Raw genomic sequence first — 27,461 nt, 5'->3', positions numbered from 1 at the left:
CCCCCCCCCCCCAAAAAAAAAAAGAAAAAGAAAAGTAGCCAGGCATGGTGGCGGGTGCCTGTAGTCCCAGCTACTCGGGAAGCTGAGGCGGGAGAATGGCGTGAACCCAGGAGGTGGAGCTTGCAGTGAGCCAAGATTGTGCCACTGCACTCCAGTCTGAACGACAGAGTGAGACACTGTCTCAAAAAAAAAAAAAAAAAAAAGGAAACTACATGCCAGTATCACTGATGAACACAGGTGCAAACATCCTCAACAAAATACTAGCAAACCAAATTCAACAAAATATTAAAAAGATCATTCACTATGATCAAATGAGATTCTTCTCAGGGATGCAAGGATGGTTCAAGATATGCAAATCACTAAACATGATACATCACAAGAACAGAAACCATATGATCATTTCAACAGATGCTGACAAAGCAGTCAATAAAATTCAACGTCCCTTTATGATAAAAACCCTCAATCAACTAAGTATAGAAAGAACATACTCAAATCAATAAAAGTCGTATATAACAAACCCACAGTCAACATTATACCCAATAGGAAAACAATGAAAGCATTTCCTCAATTACTACTTTTATTTAACTTAGTACTGGAAGTCCTGGCTAGAGCAATTAGGCAAAAGGAAGCAAGGATTCCCACTCTTACTACTTTTATTTAACATAGTACTGGAAGTCCTGGCTAGAGCAATTAGCCAAAAGGAAGCAATAAGGTATCCAAATTGTAACGAAGAAGTCAAATTAGCTTTGTATGCAGACAACATAATATTATAGTTTATAAAAGCTAGACTCCAATAAAATACTCTTAGAACTGATACATTAATTTAAAATTGCAAGATACAAAATCAACATACAGAAATCAGCAGCATTTATATATACCATCAGTGAACAATGTGAAAAAAAGCAAGAAAGCAGTCTCATGTACAACAGCTACAAAGAATATAAAATGTATAGGAATCAATTTAATCAAAAAGTAAAAGATCTATACAAGGAAAACTGTAAAACACTGATGAAAGAAATTGAAGGGATTACAAAAAAAAAAAAAAATGAAAGAATATTCCATGCTTGTGGAAAGGAAGAATTAGTACTGTTAAAATGACAACAGTATCCAAAGCAATTACAGATTCTATGTAATCCCTATCAAAAACACCAGTACACTATTCCCAGAAAGAGAAAAAGTAATCCTAAAATTTATATAGGCCCACAAAAGAGGCTAGAGTGCCAAAGAAATCCTAAGCAAAAAACAAAGCTGGAGGCATCACACTACACCTGACTTCAAAATATACTAAAATGCTATAGTCACCAAATCAGCATAGTACTGGAATAAAAACAGACACATAGACCAGTGGAATAGAATATAAATGCATGCATTTAAAGCCGACTCATTTTCAACAAAGGCACCAAGAACATACAATGGGGAAAGGACATTCTTTTCAATAAATGATGTTAAGAAAACTAGATAACCAAATGAGAAAAAATGAAACTATATCACTATCTCTCACCAAATACAAAAATCATGTCAAAATAGATTAAAGACTTAAATCTAAGACCTCAAACTGTGAAAGTACTAGAAGAAAAGTTTGGAGGAGTGTTCCAGGACATTGGTCTGATCAAAGATTCTTTTGTGTAAGACCTCAAAAACACAGACAACAAAAACAAAAATAAACAAATGAAATCACATTTAGGTAAAAATCTGCACAGCAAAGGAAACAATCAACAAACTGAAGAGACAACCCACAGAATGGGAGATAGCATTTACAAATTAGCCATCTAACAAGGGATTAATAACCAGAATATATAAGGAGGTCAAACAACTAAATAACAAAAAAGTAAGTAATCCAATTAAAAAATGAGCAAAAGATGTGAATAAATATTTCTCAAAATAAGACATATAAATGGCCAACACATATGAAGAAATGCTCAGCATCACTAAGCATAAGAGAAATGCAAGTCAAAATCACGATGAAGTATATTCTCACTTAATTAGAGTGACTCTTTATCAAAAAGGCAGAGGATAACAGATGCTGGTGAGGGATGAAGAAAGGGGAATTATTAATATTGTACACTGTTGGTGGGAATGTAAAATAGTGCTATGGAAAACAGTATAAATGTTCGTCAAAGAAATTAAAACTAAACAAAAAAATCTAAAAATAGTGCTATAATACAATGCAGCAATTTCACTACTGGGTATATATCCAAGAGAAAGGAAATTACTATATCAAAGAGGTATCTGTGCTCCCATGTTTAGCACAATTCACAATAGCCAAAATATGGAATCAACATAAGTGTCCATTAATGGGTGAATGGATAAAGAAAATCTGTTGTGTATACACACAATGGAATATTATTCAGATATAAAAAATAAAATTATGTTATTTGCAGCAATGTGGATGGAACTGGAGATCACTAGTTAAGTGAAATATCTAAGCACATTGCCACTTATACGTGGGAGCTAAAACAGTGGATCTCTAGAAGACAAGGAGTGGGTTGGTGGTTACTACAGTCTGAGAAAGGCAAAGGGGGGATGAAGAGAGGTTGATTAATGGGTATAAATATGCACTTAGAAAAAATAAGACCTGGTATTGGATAGATTAGTAGGATAACTGAAATTAGTATTATTTAATTATACATTTCAAAACAACTAGAAAATAATCATTTGAATGTTCCTGGCATAAATAAAAGATAAATATTTAAGATAACAGATTTTTCAATTACCTTGTTTTGACTATATGAATATATCAAATTATCACATGTACTGTGAAAATATGTACAGGTATGGTATATAAATAAAACTTAAATAAATTTTTTTTAACAAAGGATTTGGTCTAAGGGCAGATCACCAGATTTCAGCTCAGGAAAACATTTTTCAAATCCAGTAATGAGCTCTGATTCATTAATGCAACTGAGACAATGAAAGGAAAGGTAGTAAATTGTATTTCAGGCACATTCCTATGTGAGAACACACCCATAGCATAGAACCTTAACTCTAAAAGAGATCTTATCAACTCATACCAAATTACCTTTGTAACCTGTTTTTCTGACATTTCTGATGGATTGATTTTCAAAATTGTTTCAGAAGAACAATTTGAGAAGGAAAATAATGATACTGTTAGATTATTGCCCATAAAATAAAACAGGAAGCCACGAGTTACTATTGATTAAATAGTTTAAATAAAAACAAATAGTAGGTTACAGACAGGTCTTCCTTAAAGTAGAATTCCAACTAATGAATCTAGAAGGAATGAAAGAAATGGAATAATTGTTTCAACCAAGAGTTAACTATAGATGTTACGCAAAGACCTTATGAGAAAAATATATTCATACAGTTTTTAAGTATCTCCCTATATGTTACTTATTAATCATAAACCAAAATGTGGTAACGTTTAAAGTGGAGAAACTGTTAGGCATCACCTTAACTTCACCAATAATGAAACATGGATACCTCGAGCCTGGGACAGGCAGGATGTGCTGAGAAGGCACAGCGTTGCTTCTGTAGTACTCTTACAAAAATGCATAATCATAAGAAAACATCAAACTAAGTCAAACTAAGAAACATTTTGCATACTACCTCTCCAGTAATCTTTCAAAGTGTCAAGGTTATGAAAGACAAATAGTCAACAGAGGAACCCTTCCAGATTGAACGAAACTAAGAAGTCATGACAACAAAATGCATCCTCTGTCCCTGCATTGGATCCTGGGTCACTATAAGGACATTTATTGGTCAGTTGGAGAAATTCGTCTGTAGATTTAAGTATTAATATTGTATCAAGGTTAATCCCTGATTTTTCAATGAACTGTAGTTATATAAGATGTTAACACATGGAGAATCTGGATAAAGGGTATAAGGAATTCTTTGTACTATTTTTGCAACTCTTTTAATGTCTAAAATTATTTCAAAAATACAATTTAAAAAATAATTTAAGAAAACTTCTAAAATAGACTCCTCAGGGAGATCCACATGGTCCTAAAAAATAATTCAACCTCAAATTTCAAAACAGGGCACCAAAATTTAGAAACCACATCATATTTAAGAGAAATTGTCTCCTTAAATTATTTTTATGTTGCTTTAGCTTCTTTAAAGCATACAATATTTTGTAGAAAATCATGTTTGACAAGGACTTATAAAACCAGTTTCTCTCTAACTATACCACCCGAGTACATTTCATCGTATGTCTCTTCATTTCCATTTTCTTCTCTGAAAAAAAGATAAAGATAATAATCATCTGTACCCTGAGATCTCACAAGTTAACATGAACAAAGACAATCAAACTAGTTGTAATGAAAATCCTATAAAACAGCTCTTTCTATCTTCTGTTGACTCAGGTTCAATATCCCATTCTGACTGAGTAAAAAACAAGATCTAGTATTTTTCTTTAAAGATGAATTATTTTGAAATACGGTTATGTGTTTCAATATGTTTCTTTCTATTGAGGCTGAATTTTTTTAACCTCAAAACTTTCTCTTTTCTCAAGAGGTTGCCTTTTAATTATGTCCCCTCTTGATCTAAGGTCTTTCTTATTTGTTTAAATCTTATTGTTTGGACCTGTATTGATTGCTCCTGTTCAATTGCAGCGTCAGTATTTGCTTAGATCTAGAATGAATTTTTATGCCTGTTGCCTTGAGGACATTCATTGGAAACATCATGTTGTGCATGACAGAGGTTCTCCTGATGAAAAGGTTCACAACAAAGAACAAAGTAATTTCTTGTAACAATCAGTGGCATGATCCAACACATTTTCCTATTCCCTTTACTTTTCTATTCTTTTCGTCTTCCAGCTCCTGATTCCTTTCATATAGAAAGTGGACTGTAGTTTATTTTAAAAGAAATACTCTGTCTCCTTGTCTTAATTAAAATAAGGACTTTAGCTCATCTGGAATCTTAATCTGGTAAACAGAAAACATAAAGAATCAAGGGAGACCTATCTTTCCTGAAGCAAAAGAGAAATGGAGCCTCCCAGCTATAAGACAGATTTGTATTCCAGTCAACTCCTTTACTCTTATTTTTACACACACACACGCACGCACACACACACACATGCACACATACATCATATATGCATGTTTGAGATTTGTTTTGTTGTGTTGTGATTTTCACAATAAAGGTTATATTATGAATCCACAAGGAATAACTAAATTATTTGTGGGTTTATCCTGCACTAACTTTTTGGTTGTTATTAATCTTGTTTAGCACCTTCCTTTATAGTGCATAGAGACTGTAGAAATAAAATATAGCATTACTATGACATTGTTCTGCATTTGAAACAACACAAGGGCAGCCAAGCTGACCTGACATGGCCAATTTACCTAGCTTAGTTTGTCAGAGTGGGTTTGCATGTTGAAAATGGTATACTCAACTCAGAACAGGATATTTCCTCCCAAAATGCATATTTGGAATCCCCATGCATTACTAATTATGTGCCAAGTGATATTCTCCCTAAAATGCTATAAGAAAGTCAAATGACCCATGGTTCTGAAGAATTTTGGGTGGAAGGAACTATACATTGAGAGCATAAAGTCTATCCTCTTACTATAACAAAGAAAAGAGGTTTCTATCTTCGGTGGTCTCTGGAAATTCTTGAATTGCAGTACTCAAAAGGACGCATCATTATTTCATATACATTAACCAATGACTACAAAACCTTAGGATATGTTATATATTTCTTTTCTTTTCTTTTTTTTTGTTTTTGAGATGCAGTCTTGCTCTGCCAACCAGGCTGGAGTGCAGTGGCGCGATCTCGGTTCACTGCAAGCTCCGCCTCCCGGGTTCACACCATTTTCCCACCTCAGCCTCCCAAGTAGCTGGGACTACAGGCACCCACCACCACACCCGGCTAATTTTTTGTATTTTTAGTAGAGACGGGGTTTCATCGTATTAGCCAGGATGGTCTTGATCTCATGACCTTGTGATCTGCCCACGTCGGCCTCCGAAAGTGCAGGGATTTCAGGCATGAGCCACCACACCCGGCCAGGATATGTTATATTTTAAATTAATATGCATTAGGATGACACAGTAGGGGTAACACTTGTGGCTTGGAAATACAGCTTGTCATTTTCAAGTTTCCTATTTTTTCCCCAAAGAACTAATATCATCCTTAAAACACAGTAAATACCTCTTTCAAATACATATTTCTAGAAAAAGCTCTTATGTCTTGATAGAACCTGTCAAGGGAAATAAGAGAAATGGAGAAGAGGAATTACAAGGAAAAAAATGAACATGGAGAGTCTGAAAATCTGTTCAGTTTAACCATCAGCAGCTTCTTATTCACCATGGGCCAAGAAATTGTCTTACATTTTATTTCTTGAATGAGAAATTAGAATAATTCTTTCTTTACTTATAAATATTCTGAGAGTGTAGGTCATTTGTGTAATGATCTTCACTAAGATCCTTTCAATATTTCCTTCTGCTTGATTTTCACATATGTGTGCTAACATTATTGTAGAAAGTTCTACTAAATTAAAATATTGTTACAGCTAAATGTTACAGGTGTTACATTATAATTCATGATAAAAGGTTATTCATTGGTTCAAGGTTCTGTTAGCACAATCTTTCTGCCTTCTTGACTAAGAAGTAAGTGTTTTTTGGCTCTATAATAGTGACCTAATTGTTCATTTTCCTAATGCTTGCCCTGAGAAAAAGATGTAAAGAACATAGTGACAATATTTTCTCCTTCCTAGTTAAATAAAAAGAAGAAGGAAGAACAATGTATTTGAAAAAGCTACAATTGCAGAATTAGAAAAACTGCGTTTCAGATTCATCTACTGTTCCTATACATCATTCAGAAAGTTATTTCTTGTTTCTGAACCTGTTTTCTTTAACTGTAAGATGGGGATAATAACAATGGAAACTATCTTCTAAGGATGTTGTGAGACTCAAATGTGATTGTGTATGTGGTCATACATGTGTACATTTTAAAGTGTAGGGTATTATTAACATTATCTTTCTGCAATGATTTAAACATGGGCTTCTGAGAATATGTGACCAGTTTCCCCCATTCCCCCCAAAAGCACTAACAACCGTGGGACTTTATAGGGTTGTTTAGATATGCTCATGCAACTTATCATGCAAACATTAATCTTTAAATGATCACTAATTACATTAATATTGAAAGTCATTTTGAAAGAAGGAAAATACTATTACTGTTGCATGGTGAGTAAGTATATGCAAACCTATCCTCAAAGGCCGAGGGAGCTGAGGGATTTAGTTTCTCAGAGAGAAATTATTTAGTAGGGACTTATGAACAGAAGCAATGTCTTGGGTGGTTGTGAAACAGCAGATCTTTACACCTACCCTCTAGAAAGAATCTTTTATATAGCAAGCCTTTATGGTAAAGGCACGTGAAGCTGGTTACTTATAAGACTTTCTTACTGAAAACTTGTGACCACTGGTGATGTTAGATAAGCATCTTTATGAGGAGTTATCTATGCTACACGCGTTGCTGAAAGACCTTGCTGCAGAACACCTTGGTATGCTTGAGTCAGATATCAGTCATTATGGTTGCTTTGCTTCAAGATGGCATCACTGTGTCTGTGCAACAATCTGTTTTCTTCCACTCCACTCCTCAAAACTGGTCCTTACAATTCCACATGGGATATCTTGGATAGTTCCTGGGCCTAGAGGAAGGTTTCTTGATGTTTCATGGCTTCAGCAGTAGTGTATTGTCTCCATTGGAGACAGATGCCACAGTAACAGTAAAGGAAAGACAAGACAGTAAGCAACATATAAATATAACACCTAAACTAAGAAGTGGCTTCTGCCCCTAGGTACCCCAGGAAGCAAACCAAACCAGCTATGAAACCAATCAAAGTGGAGGTTCGGTCTGAGAGATCAGTTATTTGAGTATTCATATTAGTCATTAATTTAGTGATATTATATGACTCATCAGGAATATAAGCACAGCATTCAGTTTTTATGATTGCACAAATCCCTCCTTGTGCAGTAATATGCCTAAAACCATGCAATTTTGCAGGACAGCATTTCTCAGAAGAGGGACTTCTATGTTTAAAAGAGAGATTCCCATGTGGCTATTGTTCAAAGCTTTCTTTGTATAATTGTGTTACAATTTCCACATGCTAAATAACATATTTAATGTCCAGTTGAGGAAGAACAATAGAGGTGAAATGATCAGACCAAAAATAAATGTGGCCCAATTGTATTTCAAATAAGGCAGATTTGCAGGCTTTGTAGGGGTGTGAACTATCCGATCTTGTGCCCATGTATAACCAAAAGAACATCTTTTTAATCATCTGGGGTGTAACCAAGCTCATAAGTTGATGCCATACATGCAGGAAGTTCCATTTGCAGCCAACCAATAAATTCCTGGATGCAGTGCCCACTCTATACCATGCCAGTCATTACTTTGTTATTAGTGTGTGAACATTTGTCTCTTGGTATCCATATCATATTCCTCATGCTATTTGGTAAGGTATTTTTAGAATGATTCTTTTGTTCCTAGAATAGCCAGGCAAATTTACTGGAGTATTGCCAGTTGGAGAGTAAGTGAGCTGGTTTTATTGATAGAGAAACTCTTCCTGTGTCCTCTTTCAGAAACAGTAGTATTAATGGGCCATTGGATTATTTTATCTCTTGTCATACTTGCATTCAATACCATCATGCAATTTGGGGAAACAGTCATATATTCGTGATATTCTATCTAATCTCATCCTTGGAAGGGAGATAACCACCACAGCAGGCCAGAAACGTTGGTGAGTGGCATAAGGTCACACATGCAACAAGTGTTTTCTGTAAGCTGATAGAATAGTCTTGGATCCATTGTAGGAAATGATTGGCTTCAAAGGTGACAGCTGGTGATAGCAGCAACAAAACGTAATAACTGAAGTTTAAAAGAAAGAAAAATGGGGTTCTCGCAAGAGAAGTTCTCCACCTATTAGGATGACACCAGTTGATTCATCTATAGCAGTTAGTAAAAAAGGAGTTCTTGACTTTTGTAAGAGGGTTGTATACCAAATATGTTGCCCAGATACGGTGGTTGTCAAAGTAATTTGGTTGGGAGTACACCATATTAGAGATGCCACCACCATGCCATATGTTTCTCCTGACCATTTATAGTGGGTGATTGTGAATCCAGTATTAATAGGATGAACAGGTACCATTCTAACTCTTCAGGATATTCTCCACTCTCCAGCAGGAAATAGCCTATCCAGCCTGAAGATATTTGCCATCCCAAGTCCCAGTGGAGTCTTCCCTTTCTTGGTAGTATGTTCATGTGCAAAACATGCTGATTGACAATCAGGTCTGGGAGCAAAGTAGTTGTCTCAGTTACCCATGTGCAAACAGTGGCAGTCTTTAGGGACAGTTGTTTCAACCTGTCATTTGAGGCATGTGTCTCCACTTTGGCTGAATTTAAAGAAATAAAGGCTCCTGGTAACACATTCATCCACCCGTGCAACGTAGGTTCCCCAAGTAAAGTTTGAATTTGTGTTTTCAGCAGACCATGTTTTTTTCCTTTCAGTTAATCTCACTTCTTGGTGATTATATAGGAGATGAAAATGCTATGCTGTACTGTGTTCCTGGCCCAGTCCTGCACATCATGTCTAGCAAAATTGACTCCTTGATCACTGTAAATATGCTGAGGATATCTATACATAGTACTTGGAGCCTCTGAATCCTTAGTAGTACTGGCTTGATTAGCTTACTCACAACAAAACGTTGCAGCAGTCCAATAGCAGTGTCCATGCAGGTTAACACATATTTCTTTTCTTGGCTTACAAGGAGATGTTCTATATAATCCACTTGCCAATCTGTTACAAGGTAAAAAAAACCCTATGAATGTGTCCTGCTTGATACAGTATATGTCATGGACACAATCAAGATATAATAAACAGTAACAGCTGTTAAGAGGTCACTATAATTTAAGGGCAATCCTGCACCCTTGGCTATCTCCCAGCCTACTCTTGCACTTCTAAGACCACTTTTGTTAGGTACCCACGTTGCCATTTCAGTGGCCTGGACTGGCACAATGGTCCTAATTTTTTAAGGGTGTCAGCTTCTATATTTTCTGGAACTGAATCTTTGTGTGTGACCACATGATATACAGTTAAATCAGCTGCAGGGTGTTGCTCCTTCTTCCATATGTCTTGCCACATGTTCATGCCTGATACGCATTAGTGCATAATGATCCACTTTTCTAATTCCCATTGGGCTAGCCACATGGGCTATCGTGCAAAGGGTAGGGGTCAGGGCTCATGTCTGATTACCAACCAAGAAGCTCACAACTCAGCCCACTGACAACTCTAATGTGTACCTATATCAAACCATATTGTATCAGTTTGTGATTGTAAAGCAACTGGTTCAAGTATAGGAAGTTCCCCTGCTAGAACCATCTGTATTGTCCAGCGTGAGTAACATTCTTTCTCCTACTGTGTCAGGCGCTGGAATAGAAGGGGGTGAAGGAGTGTCCTTTGGTTACTCATTTATAACAGGGCCTAACATAGCAAGCAATTCTAGGCTTAACGGACTAATTTTCAGATATTTCGTTGTTGTAAATAGACATGTTATTTATTCAAAGAAAATGTTTGGACTATAGCAGAAGGGAGTCATTTAAAGAATCCTCCTATCCATCCCTTGATTGGTAGACCTAGTCTCACAGCTACAGAAGAGTCTTTGTTAACCGTCTTGCTTACTGTAAAACAGTATAGACAGCTAGCACTTGGTCATTGAGAGAGTGTCTGGTTTCAACTCTTTTCTACAATTGTGATCGAAATCCTTAAAAGGACGAATTTACCATACTTTGGTTGTCACAAGATCCAACTCATACCTTGAGGAGTAGCAGTCACATCCAACACCATATCCTCTAAAAGTGTTCCTGAGGCTTCTGCCTGTCATATTACCACTTTATCCTTTTCAAAACTTCCTGCTGTAATGTGCCCCAGGCCCAATGTGCTCCATTTATAATAAGTCTATATAGTGGTCTGAAACATTGGGCTAAGTGTGGATAAATGCTCTCCAATAATCCAAAAGACCCAAAGACGTTTGGATTTCTTTTACCATTTTCAGAGTGAAAAACTGTCAGACTTTGTCAGTTTGATACTGTCCCTGGTACCAAATGAGTCTTATCTGGCTATGTAACCCCCAAAATCTTCACTGAGACCCTAAGCTCTGGATCTTGAGGGATCATTCCCATAGATGAGCACACAGTGCTGTAAGGCTTTCTTATAACACTTTAAAATCTTCAAAGTCTAAGGTAATGTCATCAATATAATAAATAGAAGAAAGACAAGATGGGTTCAAGCGATTTTCCCGCCTCAGCCTCCTGAGTAGTTGGGATTACAGGCACGCACCAGCAAATGTTTTTCATTTTTAGTAGAGATAGGTTTTTACCATGTTAGACAGGCTGGTCTCGAACTCCTGACTTCAGGTGATCCACCCACCTCAGCCTCCCATAGTGCTGGGATTACAGGCGTAACCGGGCGTCAGCGAAATCTAAGGCAGCATGCTATCTGCAGCACTGGCACTATGTGGTTGACTACCTGAAACTGTGGTAGTCAACCTATGTGGTTGAAACCTTGAAACTGCAGCATGTATGGACAGGGTTACCTTATTCAATTTCCAAGTAAACCATGGTCATCTGTCAGGTACCATCGAGTTTGTATACAGGCTACACAGGACTGTTAAACTGGCTTTGAGTGGGGCAGATAACAGGCACCTCTGCCAGTTCCTCAATAGTTGCACTTATTTCAGCGTACTCCGCAGTCAATTTGTATTGTTTAATGTCAACAGCCCACCTAGGGGAAGGGAGTTAAATGCATTCCCATTTTGCCTTTCCGCTGACAACAGGCTTTACTATAGGTATTTCAATCTGCATTATCCCACCGAAGTTTGAAAAGTCTTTCTTAGCAGAATATTCATGCCTAAAATATTTTCTGGGATGGGGAAATAAACACCAAATACAAGGCTGAGGGACCTCTTCCAATACCTGGATCTATTAAAGTCCTTTTTATGTGGATTGTTTGTCCCCCATAACCATTCATGGCAACCCATTGACCAGGGTGTCTTCGTGAATTTTCATGGGTTAAAGTACGTTCCATCTCAGAATCTACTGTGGCAAGTCTTCTCCTAATTTGAGGAGAACTAGTAAATAGTGAGCTCAATATGGGGAATGAATTTATCCCCTATTGCTCAAACATGGGGTCAACTTTGGCCCAGCTCCTAATCTTGAAGGGCCAGGGTGAAATCCACCCAAGATAGCCTGGGCCATTAGAAGGAGAGGCGGAGTTGTCTTTCTCTTCAGCTGGAGGAGCAGAAGGAAAAAGCTGAAAGTGCTGTTCAGGTGTAGTTTCCTCCATAAAGCTTCTAATGTAGCATTAGGTTGCTTGTTTACTTTTTTCTAGGGATGTTTCTGCTCCCAATAAATCATGCCACATTTGCTTATATGTTATTCTTGTTTCTTTTTGCCATTTCATCCTACTTTGTGCAGAGCTTTCTTGTTCCCTTTTGTTAGTCTTTATTGGGTTATCAAATATACCCTCTCCTTGTTTTCTCAGTTTCTTCCAAATCTGCAATGCCTTCTCTCACATAACATACATCTTGTCCCACTATAAGACTCAACAAAGACAGCAAAGGGACATGCTATTTTCTTGATGCGCCGTAATTTATTTTATGCCGGCAGTGAAAACTTTCAGCGGGCCCTACAAAAGCCTGAGCATAGATGGCTTGCCTCATCCCTAATTCTCATGGATTCTGTCCATGAGAATCCCCTGAGCTTCTGATGGCTTACCTCATAGACGTAAGCCACAGATGCTCATGCCTGAGCATAGACGGCTTACCTCATCCCTAATTCTCATGGATTGTGTCCATGAGAAGACCCTGAGCTTCTTCAGTTGATCACCAGGAGCTCATCTCTCCTGGTAAATCTCCTTCATTAGGCCAAGCTTCACTGATCCTCTTTAGAAGTTTGCCTATTGCAGACATGACTGTTTGGTCTGAGAAAGTGAGAAGTCATGGGTGGCCTGAAGAAGGGAGAGAATTTATCTATATTCAGTCTTCTCCAGAGGAGCCCTGACCAGAGATTTGTTTACCTACAGTACTTATGAGTGTCCCCAAGCAGAGAGACTACAGGGTCCTGCAAAATCTGTGCCACCATCTTTTCTTTCTTTGTTTCCTTCCAACTTTGATATTAGGTTCAGGGGGTACATGAGTAGATTTGTTGCAGTGGCAAATTGTGTGTCACTCAGGTTTGGTATACAAATGATTTTGTCACCTAGGTAGTAAGCATAGTACCCAATAGGTAGTTTTTTGATCCTCACCTTCTCACTCCTTCCACCCTCAAGTAGGTCCTGGTATCTATTGTTTCCTTCTTTGTGTCCATAGAAACTCAATGTTTGTCTTCCACTTACAAGTGAGAACAGGCAGTATTTGGTTTTCTGCTCCTACATTTATTTGCTGAAGGAAATGGCCTACAGCTGCATCCATATTGCTGCACAGGATATGATTTTGTTGTTTTTTATGACCACATAGTATTCCGTGGTGTACATGTACCACATTTCTTTAGCCAGTTCACTTATAGTGGACATCTATATTGATTCCGTATCTTTGCTATTGTGTTGAACATAGACATGCATGTATTTTTATAGTAGAATAATTTATATTCCTTTGGGAATATACCCAGTAATGGGGTTGCTGGGTCAAATGTTAATTCTGTTTTAAGTTTTGAGAAATGTCCAAACTGTGTTCTATGGTGGATGAACTAATTTACATTCCCACCAGCAGTGCATAAGCATTCCCTTTTCTCTGCAGCCTTGCCTGCATCTGTTTTAATAAATAGCCATTCTGACTGTTGTGAGATGGTATTTCATACTGGTTTTGACTTGGCATTTTTCTAATGATTAGTGATGTGTAGCATTTTTACAGATGTTTCTTGGCCATATGTATGTCTTCTTTTTGAGAAGCATCTGTTCATGTCCTTTGCCCCTTTTTTAATGATGATGTTGGTGTTTTACTTTTTGATTTAAGTTCTTATAGATGCAGGATATTAGTCCTTTTTAAGATGCATAGTTTGCAAATATTTTCTCCCATTCTTTTGTGTTGATAATTTCTTTTATTGTGAAGAAGTTCTTTAGTTTAACTAGGTACCATTTGCCAATTTTTTTTGTTGTAATTGCTTTTGGAGTCTTTGTCATGAAATCTTTGCCAAGGCCTATGTCCAGAGTAATATTTCCTAAGTTTTCTTCGAGGGTTTTTATAGTTTTAGGTTTTACATTTCAGTCCTTAATCTATCTTGATTTGATTATTGTATATGGTGTAAAGAGAGGGTCCAGTTTCAATCTACAGCACATGACTAGCCAGCTATCCCAGCACCATTTATCGAATAGTGAGTCTATTCCCTCTTGCTTGTTCATGTTAACTTTCTCAAAGACCACATGTGCATTTTAGGTGTGTAGCTTTATTTCTCAGTTCTCCAAGTTTTTCCATTGGTCTATGTGTCTGTTTTTGTACCAGTACCATGCTGTTTTGGTTACTGTAGCTTTGTAATATAGTTCAAAGTCAGGTAGTGTGATAACTCTGGCTTTGTTCTTTTTGCTTAGGACTGCATTGGCTATTCGGGCTCCTCCTTGGGTCCATATGAATTTTAGCATAGTTTTAACAAAATCCTGTGAAAAATGTTGTTTGTAATTTTATTGGAATAGCATTAAATCTGTACACTGCTTTGGGCTGTATGGACATTTTAACAATATTTGTTCTTCCTATCCATGAACATGGATTTTTTCGCATTTGTTTGTGATGTCTCTGGTTTCTTTCAGCATTGTTTTATAATTCTCATTGTAGAGATCTCTCACTTCCTGGTTACCTGTCTCCATAGACATTTTATTCTTTTTGTGGTTATTGTGAATAGGATTGTATTCTTGATTGACTCTCCATTTAGAGATTATTAGTGTATAGAAATGCTACTTTTTATATTAATTTTGTGTCCTGAAGGTTTGTTAAAATTGTTTATCAGATGTAGGAGCCTTTGGGCAGAGACTGTGTGGGGTTTTCTAGGTATAAAATAATAATGTCTGCAAAGACAGAGAGTTTGACTTCCTCTCTTCCTATTTGAATGCCTTTAATTGCTCTCTGTTGCCTGATTGATCTGGATAGGACTTCCAGTACTATGTTGAACAGGAGTTGTGAGAGTGAGCATCCTTGTCTTGTTCTGGTTCTTAAAAGGAATGCTTTTAGATTTTGCCTATTCAATATAATGTTGGCTGTTGGTTTTTCATATGTGGACTTTATTATTTTCAAGTATATTCCTTTGATGCCTTGTTTGTTGAGGGTTTGTAACATGAAGGGATGTTGAGTTTTAACAAAAGCCTTTTCTGCATCTATTAAGATGATCTTGTGGTTTTTATTTTTATTTCTATTTATGTGATGCATCACATTTATTGATTTACCTATATGGAACCAAACTTGCATCTCAGGAATAAAGCCTACTTGATTATGGTGGATTGGGTTTTTGATGTGCTGCTGGATTTGGTTAGCTAGTCTTTTATTGAGTATTGTTGATTATTGAGTATTGTTGAATCTATGTTCATCAGGGACATTGGCCTGAAGCTTTTTTTTTCGTTGTGTCTGTGATAGGTTTTGGTACAGAATGATGCTGGTGTCGTAGAACGAGTAAGGAGGAGTCCTTACTCCTCCATATTTTGGAATAGTTTCAATAAGATTCTTATCGGCTCTTTTTGTACATATGATATAACTTGGCTGTGAATCTATCTGGTCCAGGGCATTTTCTGGTTGTCAGGTTTTTTAAATTACTGAGTTGATTTTGGTATTCATTATTGATTTGTTCAGGAATTTATTTTTTTTCTGGTTAAATCTTGGGAGGTTTTAAGTTTCCAGGAATGTATCCATTCTTTCTAGGTTTTCTAGTTTTTATACATGGAGGTGTTTGCAATAGTCTATGAGGAATTTTTGTATTTCTGTGGGGTTAATGGTAACATCCCCTTTGTCATTTCTTACAGTGTTTATTTGGATCTTTTCTTTTCTGTATTAATTTAGCTAATGATCTATCAATCTTATTTATTCTTTCAAAGAACAATTTTTTTAATTTGTTGAACTTTTATATGATTTGTTCCATCTGGATTTCCTTCAGTTCAGTGCTAACTTGGGTTATTTCTTTTCTTCTGCTAGCTCTGTGGTTGGTTTGCTCTTGTTTTTCTAGTTCCTGTAGGTGTGATGTCAGTTTGTTAATTTGAGATCTTTCTAACTTTTTCTTGCAGACCTTTAGCACTATAAACTTCCCTGTTAATACTGCTTTAGCTGTGTCCCAAAGAATTTGGTATGTTGTATCTTTATTTTTATTAGTTTCAAAGAATTTCTTGATTTCTGCCTTAATTTCATTGTTTACCCAAAAGTTATTCAGGAGCAGATTGTTTAACTTCCGTGTAATTGTATCATTCTGAGACATCTTGGAATTGACTTTCATTTTTATTGCACTGTGGTTCAAGAGTGTGGTTAGTATGATTTCTTCAAAAAAAATGTTGAGAATTGCTTTATGGTTGAGCATGTAGTTGATATTAGAGAATGTGCCATGTGAAGACAAGAAGAATGTTTATTCTGTTGTTGTCAGGTGGAGTGCTCTGTAGATGTCTGTTAGGTCTAATTGGTCATGAATTGAGTTTAGGCCCCAAATATCTTTGTTAGTTTTCTACCTTAACAATCTGTCTAATACTGTCAGTGGGGTTTTGAAGTTTCCTGTTGTTATTGTGTGGTTATCCAAATCTCTTCATAAGTCTTCAAGAACTTCTTTTATGAATCTTGGTGATCTGATGCTGGGTACATATAGTTAAGGGTTCTTGTTGAATTGAATCATTTATCATTATGTAATGCCCTTCTTTATCCTTTCTAATTTTTGTTGGTTTAAAGTCTGTTTTATCTGAAATAAGAATAGCAACCATTGCTCTTTTTTGTTTTCTATTTGCTTGATAGATATTTCACCATCTCTTTACTTGAACCTATGGGTGTCATTGCATGTGAGATGGGTCTCATACAGAGAGCATACAGTTTCATCTTTCTTCTTTCTCTGACTTGCCACTCTGTGCCTTTTAAATGTGTCATTTAGCCCATTTACACTTGAGGTTAATAGAGATATGTGCAGATTTGATCCTGTCTTCACATTGTTAGCTAGTTGTTATGTATACTTGATTGTGCAGTTGCTCTATAGTGTCAGTGACCTATGTAGTGAAGTGTGTTTTTTGGTGGCTGGTAACAGTCTTGAGGGCCCCTTGAGGGCCTCTTATAAGGCAGGTCTAGTAATAATCAATTTCCTTATCATTTGCTTTAACTTAAAAGAACCTTTTTTCTCCATTGTGAATGATGGTTAGTTTGACTGGAAATGAAATTCTTGTTTGGAAATGCTTTTCTTTAAGAATGATGAATATAGGCCCTCAATCTCTTCTGGCTTGTGGGGTTTCTGCTGAAAGGTTTGCTGTTAGTCTGATGGGCTTCCCTTTGTAGGTGACCTGCCACTTCTCTCTAGCTGCCTTTAACAATTTTTCTTTCATTTTGACCTTGGAGAATCTGATGACAACATGCCTTGGGGATAGTCTTCTCATATAGTATTTTATAGGAGCTCTCTGAATTTTCTGAATTTGATTTTGAACTCTCTAGCAAGGTTGGGAATGTTTTCATGGATAATAGCCTGAAATGTGTTTTCCAAGTTGCTTGTTCTTTCTCTCTCTTTCAAGGACAACAGTTGGTCATAGGTATGGTTTCTTTACATAATGCCATATTTCTTAGAAGTTTATTTCTTTCTTTAAATTCTTTATTTTTAATTTTTGTCTCACTGTGTTGAGTCAAAGAATCAGTCTTCAAGCTCTGAGATTCTTTCCTTAGCTTAGTCTATCCTGCTGTTAATACTTCCAATTATATTACAAAATTCTTGCAGTGAATTTTTCAGCCTTATCAGATCAGTTTGGCTCTTTCCTGATATAGCTATTTTGTCTTTTAGTTCTTGAATTGTATTACTTGATTCCTTAGATTCCTTGGATTTTGTTTCATCTTTCTTCCTGATATTGATTATTTCCATTGCCATCTACATTCTGAATCCTGTGTCTGTCATTTTACCCATTTCAATCTGGCCAAGAACCATTGCTGAGGAACTAGTGTGGTTATTTGGAGGTAAGAAGATGGTGGCTTTTAGAATTGCCAGAGTTCTGACACTGATTCTTTCTCATCTTTGTGGACTGATGTTCCTATAATTTTTGAAGTTGCTGTCCTTTCCTTGGGCCATTTTGCTTTTACATTATTTGCTGCTCTTGAGGGTTTGACTATGGTATAAGTTGAGTGCAGTTGACCGGTTTCATTTCTAGATGATTTTAGTGAACCGAGTCTCAGCTCAGCACTCCAGGGCTGCATGTCCTATTTTGGGGGGACTAGGACCAGTCCCACGGCTTTGTTCTCTGGTGCCTCAAGGTTAAGCACCTCCTGCATGGAGGGGCCAACATGTTCTCAATCCATTGGCAAAAACACTCTAATAGGGTAATGTTGGCAAAAGTGTTTTGTCAGAGTGGTGGCAGTGGGGCCTGCCCACACGCATACCCACAGGGGCAGAATGGTTGCAGCAAAGTCCATGCACACACGAGTGCCTTTGGTGGTGGAGCAGCAATGTCTACGTGGGCATGCCAGCTAAGCAGTGGTGGGAGACTGCAGGCAAGTACACTCTGACAAAGCTGTGGGAGGAGGCTACAGGTGGGTACATGCTGGTGGGGACCCATCTGCAGGAGCTCTCTGGTGGTTAGGCAGGATCGGTCACCAAAGGAGCTATGGCAGTAACTTCAGTGATGTGCCCTGGTTAGGCATTTGAAGCTGCATTGCAAGTGGGTGTGGCCAGGCAGTAACCCTGGTGGAGACTGACATAGAGAGGGGCACTCAAGTCAGACTGGCCACATCCCATGGGCAGGATAGCCCTGTTCTGCTCAGATCCAAGTGTCATCAAAGGCCAAAGCCAGCTAGAGGAGCATGGTGAGCCTTGGGAGATCAGTATCTCTGGCTGTGCTCCACTGTAGACTTTCCTAAGCCAGACCCTCTGGGCTTTATGAAGCTGGAGTACTGTCCCTGCTGACTCCCCAAACTGTTCTCCCTGACAGCTCAAATGTCCGTGGAGGCTATGGGGTTTCCTGCAGGGAGGATTCTGGAGGTCTGTGGTGAGAGTGAGCTACTCCATGCCTGTTTCACTCATACCTTCCCCAGGACCCACTTGAGGTCAGGAGCAAGTCCTGGTGCTCGGCAACCCTGTGCATGGTTCCCAACTTCCTTCCCCTTCAGCCTGGGGTCTGTGTCCTCTCTCTGTCCACTCTCAATGCCTTCCTTCTAAATAGGTGCTCAGAGTGCGATGGTATTCTTAACGTTCTGGTCTCTCAGTGGCAGAAGCTCTTCCTGGCTGCATGTAATTAGACATCCTGGTTCTTCCCTCCTTTACCCCAGGCTTCTTAATTTCATCCTGGACTGTCCTTCTCCTAACTTACCATACTCTAGCCATGCCAATCACCTATTCATTTTAAAAATGTGAACTCTTTCCATCTCAGGACTTTTATATTTTCTGTTTTCTCAATACTCTACTCTGTGTTCTTTGCATAGTTGTCTACTCTTCATCCATGAATTATAAACAAATAGATTTTTGGAGTGAGATTAACAGTAGGCCCACAGTTATATAAATACAGCATGGTATAAACTAGAGCTGGCCTTTACACCTTGAGAAAAATAAATGGACTATTAAATAAATGGTATTACGATATTTAGCTACAAAATTTGGAGAAAATATATTTTTAATGTGCTAGAAAACAGAAGACAGTATGTTTTCAAAATAGAGAGAGCCTTTTATACCCAACACAAATTACAGAAACTTTAATAATTTATCCAAACTTGAAATTCTTCTGAAAGCATATACATTTTTAAAAGGACATAAATAAAGTTAAAATGTAAGTGACAGATCTGGAGAAAACATGTATTTTCAATGTATATGTCAAGAAAACAGTAATCTATGACCAAGATATCCTTAATGTTCCCCTCAGCTATACTAAACTTGTAGACAGACTTCTTTCAGACTCTAGGCCCTGGTCTTCCTTTTCTCAGAGCATTTTCTGTATAAAATTTGTAAATTGTAGATTCTTTTTTAAAATTCTTTAGAAATATATGTAAATCTTTTTTTAAAAGCTTCTTGCCAGGTTTAGAATCCAGAAATGTCTTTCTCAAGGACCTGGAAACATCTTTTCAAAATATAATTATCAGGGGAGATAGTGCTCCCATCCCTCAGTTTCTATGGGTCGATAAGAGCCTAACTTCAGAGAAAAAGGGGGTGCCTTGTTTCAAGTTGTATAACTTTCTCCGCTCATTTATTTAGATATGAGACAAGTTGCTTCTTTAGGGGTTAAAGCTAATTATCAAACACAGATGACCTTTGTTGTACACAATCTCCAGGGCTTGAAAAGTCTCCACCTTCTGATTTAGCACAGTTGACTTCAGACTGAGCTCTGACCTCTCTTTCTGCTATTGCAATAGCTTTGGATAAAGTCGTTCTTACATGTTTAACTTAGAAGCAATTTTTGCTTTAACACTAGAAAATACAAAGAGCTGGAATAGATGAGAAAAACAGACAGTCAAATTTTAAATGATAAAATAAATAATACATTTGCATAATAAGAATCAAAAATGGACAATAAACACAAGAAAGAATTCTTGAACTAACTAATTATTAGGGAATCAAAAATTATGAAAACCAATAAAGTATCCCACTTAACCATAATAAAATTTGTTAACAACTTAGTATTCAGGTCTTGTAAGGGCATAAATAGATTCAATTCTCATAGACTTCTTTTGGGAATGGATTTTAGTGTGCGTGTGTTTCAAGAATTTGTTGGTATCCACCAAAATGTAACATGGGTGAGCTTTTTTTGTCCTAGGAATATAATTTCTAGTTATCTATCATAAAGAATTTGTTATTAATTAGATATTAAAATTAAAGAAAGAGATCACCTACATTTTAATGATGAAAGGAAAATTAGAAGTCTCCAGAAAAAAACCTTTTCTAAATGGAAAAATGACTGTAAAGAAATACAGTACAGTAAATGTTAAATATGCTGAATTTAAGAAAGCAGCTTTTATTATATTCTTTATACATTTTTTGTACTTTCCATAAATTCTCCAAAGAATGCCTATTAGCTTTACAATAAAAACATTAATACATTATTATAGCAAAAATATACAATCAGATTTAAAATTGTTGATTGATTGTAGCTCACATCAAAACATAACTCTTTACTTCAGTAGAGACTATTTGCTATTACTCTACAGTAACCTCTCAGAAATGAATGGTTCTCAGTGATTTAGCACTTTAAATATGATACTTAAGAAATAAGACATCCATTTACACTGTCCACTCCTCCTCCAGAGAAAACTAGGAAAGAGAGAGAGAGCCTACTCTAAAAATAACAATCTATCTTTTTAAGCAATAACAAGGTCATTGCTTAAAAAGATTCTCAAACCTCACCTTTACTTCTTTTGAAGGCCCATTATTGCAGGCAGGGAAGTTTCCCACCAGCATGTACAACCTCAAGCCTCGGAAATGAGTAGTATCTCTGTAAATATTGCATGTCCATTTGATGGAGCCTGGGTGTTAGTTTCATCTTTCATCTGGTTCTCTCTTCTGTGGCATAGTGATGCCTGCAGCCTGGAAAGCACCCAGCACAGTGTGGCCGCCCGGATAAATATTAAATGATGATGATGGTAATGACAGAGCAGAGTCATGTCTTTGCAACTGTATAATTCCTCCCTTATATTGCATGCCTTCTCAGACAGCTGTCACATCCTTTCTTTAAGAGGCAGAGATTTCTTGCCAAATTAAAGCTTGAGAGGAGCACATTACGTCCTCATGTCAATGTGGGAATGTGAGATGTGAATGCCTACAGCCATAGACGCCACTCAGATGCACATCTATTTGATAAATACTCTTTTAAGAGTCAATTCAGATTGACTACCTAGCCAGTTCAATCAATCATACAGAGAACTGCCCCAGAGAGTTTGTAAGATGCCCAAACTGTTGACCAATTCCAGGAGGGAAATGTCTAGTCCATTTCAGACCTCTTAGCACATTTTAGCTGAGTACCATTAATTTTAAATTAATGTGTTTTTGAAGATTTTTAAAAATATGAAATTTAATGAAATTTTTTGAGGGAGTAAGGAGATATAATCATCAATATCAATGTCAGTTTTTAAGGAATGAATAACACTACTGAGGCAATTTGCCAGTCACTATACAAAGTACTTTTCATACATTTTCTTCTTTAATATTCAAAAGTCTCAAAAGGTAGATATGAATACTGTATTTTTGTATACTTGGAAAAATCAAAGCCAAGAAATATTAAACAGTTTGCTGCAGGCCACAAAGTAAGGAAGAGGAAGTTCATGGAGTCCAACTTAGTTCCTTTGAATCCATAGCTTTCACAAGCTTATTTGGAAACATTTCAATAACGGAAAGAACACCTTGACAATAACGTTATTTATTCACATGCAGTTTAAAAGTGTGGACTCACTATCTTTTGTTCAAGGTCTGATAAGAAATAAGCATAACAGAAAACTAAGAAAAATTCCAAGTTCATGCACTCTGAGCTAGAAATTCTACTTCTTACAAACCATTCAAAAAATGGTAATTCTATTCAAATTACAACCAAAACCAACAGATAAGAAAATGGCCATGTCCAATAATAAAAGAATGGCTTAAAACCACAGGATGAAATATTTTTTAAAAGAATACAGCACAGAATAAACTTTAAGTTTTTTTTTTTAAGTTTTAATTTTTGTGGGCACATAGTAAGTGTATATATTTATGGGGTACATGAAATATTTTGATACAGAAATGCAACATGCAACAATTGCATCATAAAAAAATGGAGTGTCCATCCCCTCAGGCATTTATCTTTGATGCTACAATCTAATTGTACTATTTTAGTTACTTTGAAATGTCCATATAAATTATTTTGACTACAGTCAGCTTGCTGTGCTATCAAATACTCAATATTACTTATTACTTCTAACTATTTTTTTCTTTTTAGGCACTAAGCATCCCTATCTCTCTCACCATCCTACTCCCCTTCGTAGGCTCCGGTAACAATCCTTGTATTCTCTATCTTCATGAGTTTGATTGTTTTTATTTTTACATCCCACAAGTAAGTGAGAACATAGTATTTTTTTTTTTTTTTTTTTTTTTCTGTGCCTGGCCCATTTCGTGTAACATAATGACCTCCATTTCCATCCATGTTGTTGCAAATGACAGGATCTCATTCTTTAGGGCTGAAGAGTATTCCACTGTGTGTATATATCACATTTTCTTTATTCATTCATCTGTTGATGAACACTTAGTTTGCTTCCAAATCTTTGCTATTTTGAATAGTGCTGGAAAAAAAAAGTGTGCAGCTATCCCCTTTCTATACTGATTTCTTTTAGGTACATACTCAGCAGTGGGATTGCTGAATCACATAGTAGCTCTATTTTTGCTTTTCTGAGGAACCTCCTAACTGTTCTCCATAGTGGCTGTGCTAATACACATTCCCACCAATGATCTACAAGGGTTTCCTTGTCTTCATATCCTCTCTAGCATTTTTTATTGCCCGTCTTTTGGATGTAAGCCATTTTAACTTGGGTGAGATCATATCTCATTGTAGTTTTGATTTGCATTTCTCTGATGATCAGTAATGCTGATACACCATTTCATACATCTGTTGGCAATTTGTTGGTCTTCTTTTGAGAAATGTCTGTTCAAATCTCTTCCCCATTTTTAAACTGGATTATTATTTATTTGTATAAAGTTGTTTGAGATCCTTGTGTATTCTGGTTATTAATCCTTTGTCAAATGGGTAGTTTGTGAATATTTTCTCCCATTTTGTAGTTTGTCTCTTCACTTTGTTAATTGTTTCCTTTGCTGGATAGAAGATTTTTAACCTGATGTGATTCCACCTGTCCATTTTTGCTTTGATTGTCTGTGCTTGTGTGGTATTGTTCAGGAAATCTTTGCCCAGATCAATGTCCTGGAGTTTCCCTAATGTTTTGTTTTAGTAGTTTCAATAGGTTGATGTCTTAGATTTAAGGCTTTAATCCATTTAGACTGGAGTTTTGTATATGCCAAGAGATAGATGTCTGGATTTATTCTTCTGCATCTGAATATCCAGTTTTCCCAGCACCAATTATTGAAAAGATAGTCCTTTACTCAATGTATATTCTTGGCACCTTCGTCAAAAACGAGTGCACTGTGCATGTGTGGATTTGTTTCCGGGTTCTCTATTCTGTTCCGTTGGTCTGCGTGTCTGTTTTTATGCTAGTACTATGCTGTGTTGGTTACTACAGCTCTGCCATATATTTTGAAGTCAGGTAACGTTATTCTTCTTATTTTGTTCTTTTTGTTCAGGATAGCTTTGGCTATTCTGAGTCTTTTGTGCTTCCATATTACTTTTAGGATTTTTTTTTTTCTGTTTCTGTAAAGAATGTCATTGTTATTTTTATAGTGATTGCATTGAGTCTGTTGATTGCTTTGCATGGTATGAACATTTTAATACCATTGATTCTTCCATTATGTGAACATGAAATAGCTTTTCCATTTTGTGGTGACCCCTTCAATTTATTTCATTAGCGTGTTACAGTTTTCATCGTGGAGACCTTTCCCTTCTTTGGTTAAGTTAATTTCTAGGTATTTAATTTTATTTGTGGCTATTATAAATGGGATTGCTTTTCTGTATTCTTTTTAGATTGTTCACTTTTGGCATATAGAAATAATGCTACTGATTTTTGTACCTTAATATTGTATCCTGTAAATTAACTAGGTTTGTGTATCAATTCTAATAGTTGTTTAGTTGTTTTGGTGAAGTCTTTAGGTTTTCCAAATATAATACATCATCTGCAAAAAAAGATAATTTGATGTCCATTCAAAATATATCACCTGCAAAAAAAGATAATTTGACATCCATTCAAAATATAATATATCATCTGCAAAAAAAAAAAAAGATAATTTGATGTCTCTTCCAATGTGGTTGCCTTTTATTTCTTTCTTTTGTCTGATTGCTCTAATTAGGACTTCCAGTACTATATTGTATAACAGTTGTGACAATGGGTATCCTTGTCGTGTTCCAGATCTTAGAAGAAAGGCTTTCAGTTTTTCCCCATTCAGTATACTAGCTGTGAGTCTGTTATATATGGCTTTTATTATGTTGAGGTAAGTTCCTTCTATACCTTGTTTTGTGAAGATTTTTATTATGAAAGAATGTTGAATCTTATCAAATGCTTTTTCCACATCAATTGAAGTAATCATATAGTTTTTTTCTTCATTCTGTTGATATGATGTAACACATTGATTGATTTGCATATGTTGAGCCATCCTTGCATCTCTGAGATAAATCCCACTTGGTCATAATGAAAGATCTTTTTAATCTACTGTTGAATTTAATTTGCTAGTATTTTGTTGAGAATTTTTGCATCAATGTTCATCAGAGAGAATGGCCTGTAGTTTTTTTTTATATATATTTCTTTGTCTGGTTTTGGTATCAGAGTAATACTGACTTTCTAGGATGAGTTTGGAATATTCTGTCCTCCTCAGTTTTCAGAGTAGTTTGAGTAAGATTGGTATTAGTTCTCTAAATATTTATGTAAATTCAGCAGTGAAGCCATTGGGTCCTGGGCATTTGTTAACTGTGAGACTTTTTATTTATATTTATTTATTTATTTATTTATTTATTTATTTATTTATTGAGACGGAGTCTCGCTGTGTCGCCCAGGCTGGAGTGCAGTGGCCGGATCTCAGCTCACTGCAAGCTCCGCCTCCCGGGTTCATGCCATTCTCCTGCCTCAGGCTCCCGAGTAGCTGGGACTACAGGCGCCTGCCACCTCGCCCGGCTAGTTTTTGTATTTTTTTAGTGGAGACGGGGTTTCACCGTGTTAGCCAGGATGGTCTCAATCTCCTGACCTCGTGATCCGCCCATCTCAGCCTCCCAAAGTGCTGGGATTACAGGCTTGAGCCACCGTGCCCGGCCTACTGTGAGACTTTTTATTATGGCTTTGATCTCATTACTTGTTATTGATCTGTTCAGGTTGTGAATTTCTTCATAGTTCAATATTACAATATTCAGTTGTAGATTGTATGTGTCTAGGAATTAACTCATTTCCTGTAGATTTTCCAATTCATTGGCATACAGTTGCTCATAGCAGCCACTAATGTTCCTTTGAATTTCTGCACTATTCATTGTAATGTCTCCTTTTTCATATCTGATTTTATTTATTTAGGTCTTCTCCCTTTCTTTCTTCAGTAGTCTGGCTAAAGGTTCATCAATTTTATCTTTAAAAAAATCAACTTTCTGTTTTTGCTTATTTTTTTGTATTGTGTTTTTTAATTTAAATTTATTTATTCTGCCCTGATCTTTATTTCTGCTAACATTGGATTTTGTTTGCTCTTGCTTTTCTAGTTCTTTAGATGCATAAATAGATTACTTATTTGAAGTTTTCCTTCTTTGTTGATGTAGACTCTTATAGCTATAAATTTCCCTCTTTGTATTGCTTTCATTGTATTCCATAGGTTTTGGTGTGTTGTTTCCATTATCATTTGTTTCAAATAATTTTCCAATTTTCTTCTTAATTTTCTCATTGTCCCATGGTCATTCAGGAGCATATTGTTTAATTTCCAAGTGTTTCTATAGTTTTCTAAATTCCTCTTCTTGTTGATATCTACTTTTATTTAATTGTGATGAAAGAAGATACTTGATATTATTTCATTAAAAATATTTTAAGACTGATTTTGTGACCTAACTTATTGTCTATCCTTGAGAATAATCAATATGCTGAGGAAAAATAATGTGTGCTATGCAGCCTTCAGATGAAATGTTCTGTAAATATTTAGTAGGTCCATATGGTCTATAGTACAGATTAAGTCCAATATTTCTTTGTTGATTTTCTGTCTGGGACATCTGTTCAATGCTGAAAGTGGGTGTTGAAGTCTCCACTTATCATTGTGTTAAGGTCTATCTCTTTTTTTAGCTCTAGTAATATTGGTTTTATATGTCTGAGTGCTCCAGTGTTGGGTGCATATTGTTAATATATTTACAATCATTATATATTGTTGTTGGATTGACCCCTTTATATTCAATGACCTTCTTTGTATTTTCTTACAGTTTTTGTCTTGAAATATATTTTGTCTTATATAAGTATAGCTATTCCTGCTTTTTTTTTCTTGGTTTCCAATGGCATGGAATATTTTCTTTCATCCCTTTATTTTCATATCCCTTTATATGAAAGAAAGGGATTTCTTTCATCCCTTTATCCACCTTTGGATGTCTTTTTATTCAAAAATTAATCTATTTTCATTTAGTGTTATTATTGACAAGTAGGGACTTACTCATGCCATTTTGTTATTTGTTTTCTGGTTGTTTTGTGGCATCCCTTCTTTTCTTCCTTCCTTTAGTGAAGGTGATTTTCTCTGGGGATATAATTTAGTT

The sequence above is a fragment of the Piliocolobus tephrosceles genome, chromosome 2, assembly GCF_002776525.5.
Source record: "Piliocolobus tephrosceles isolate RC106 chromosome 2, ASM277652v3, whole genome shotgun sequence".
NCBI classification, from domain to species: domain Eukaryota; kingdom Metazoa; phylum Chordata; class Mammalia; order Primates; family Cercopithecidae; genus Piliocolobus; species Piliocolobus tephrosceles.
The sequence above is the reverse complement of the archived record's forward strand: the minus strand, read 5'-3'. Positions refer to the sequence as shown.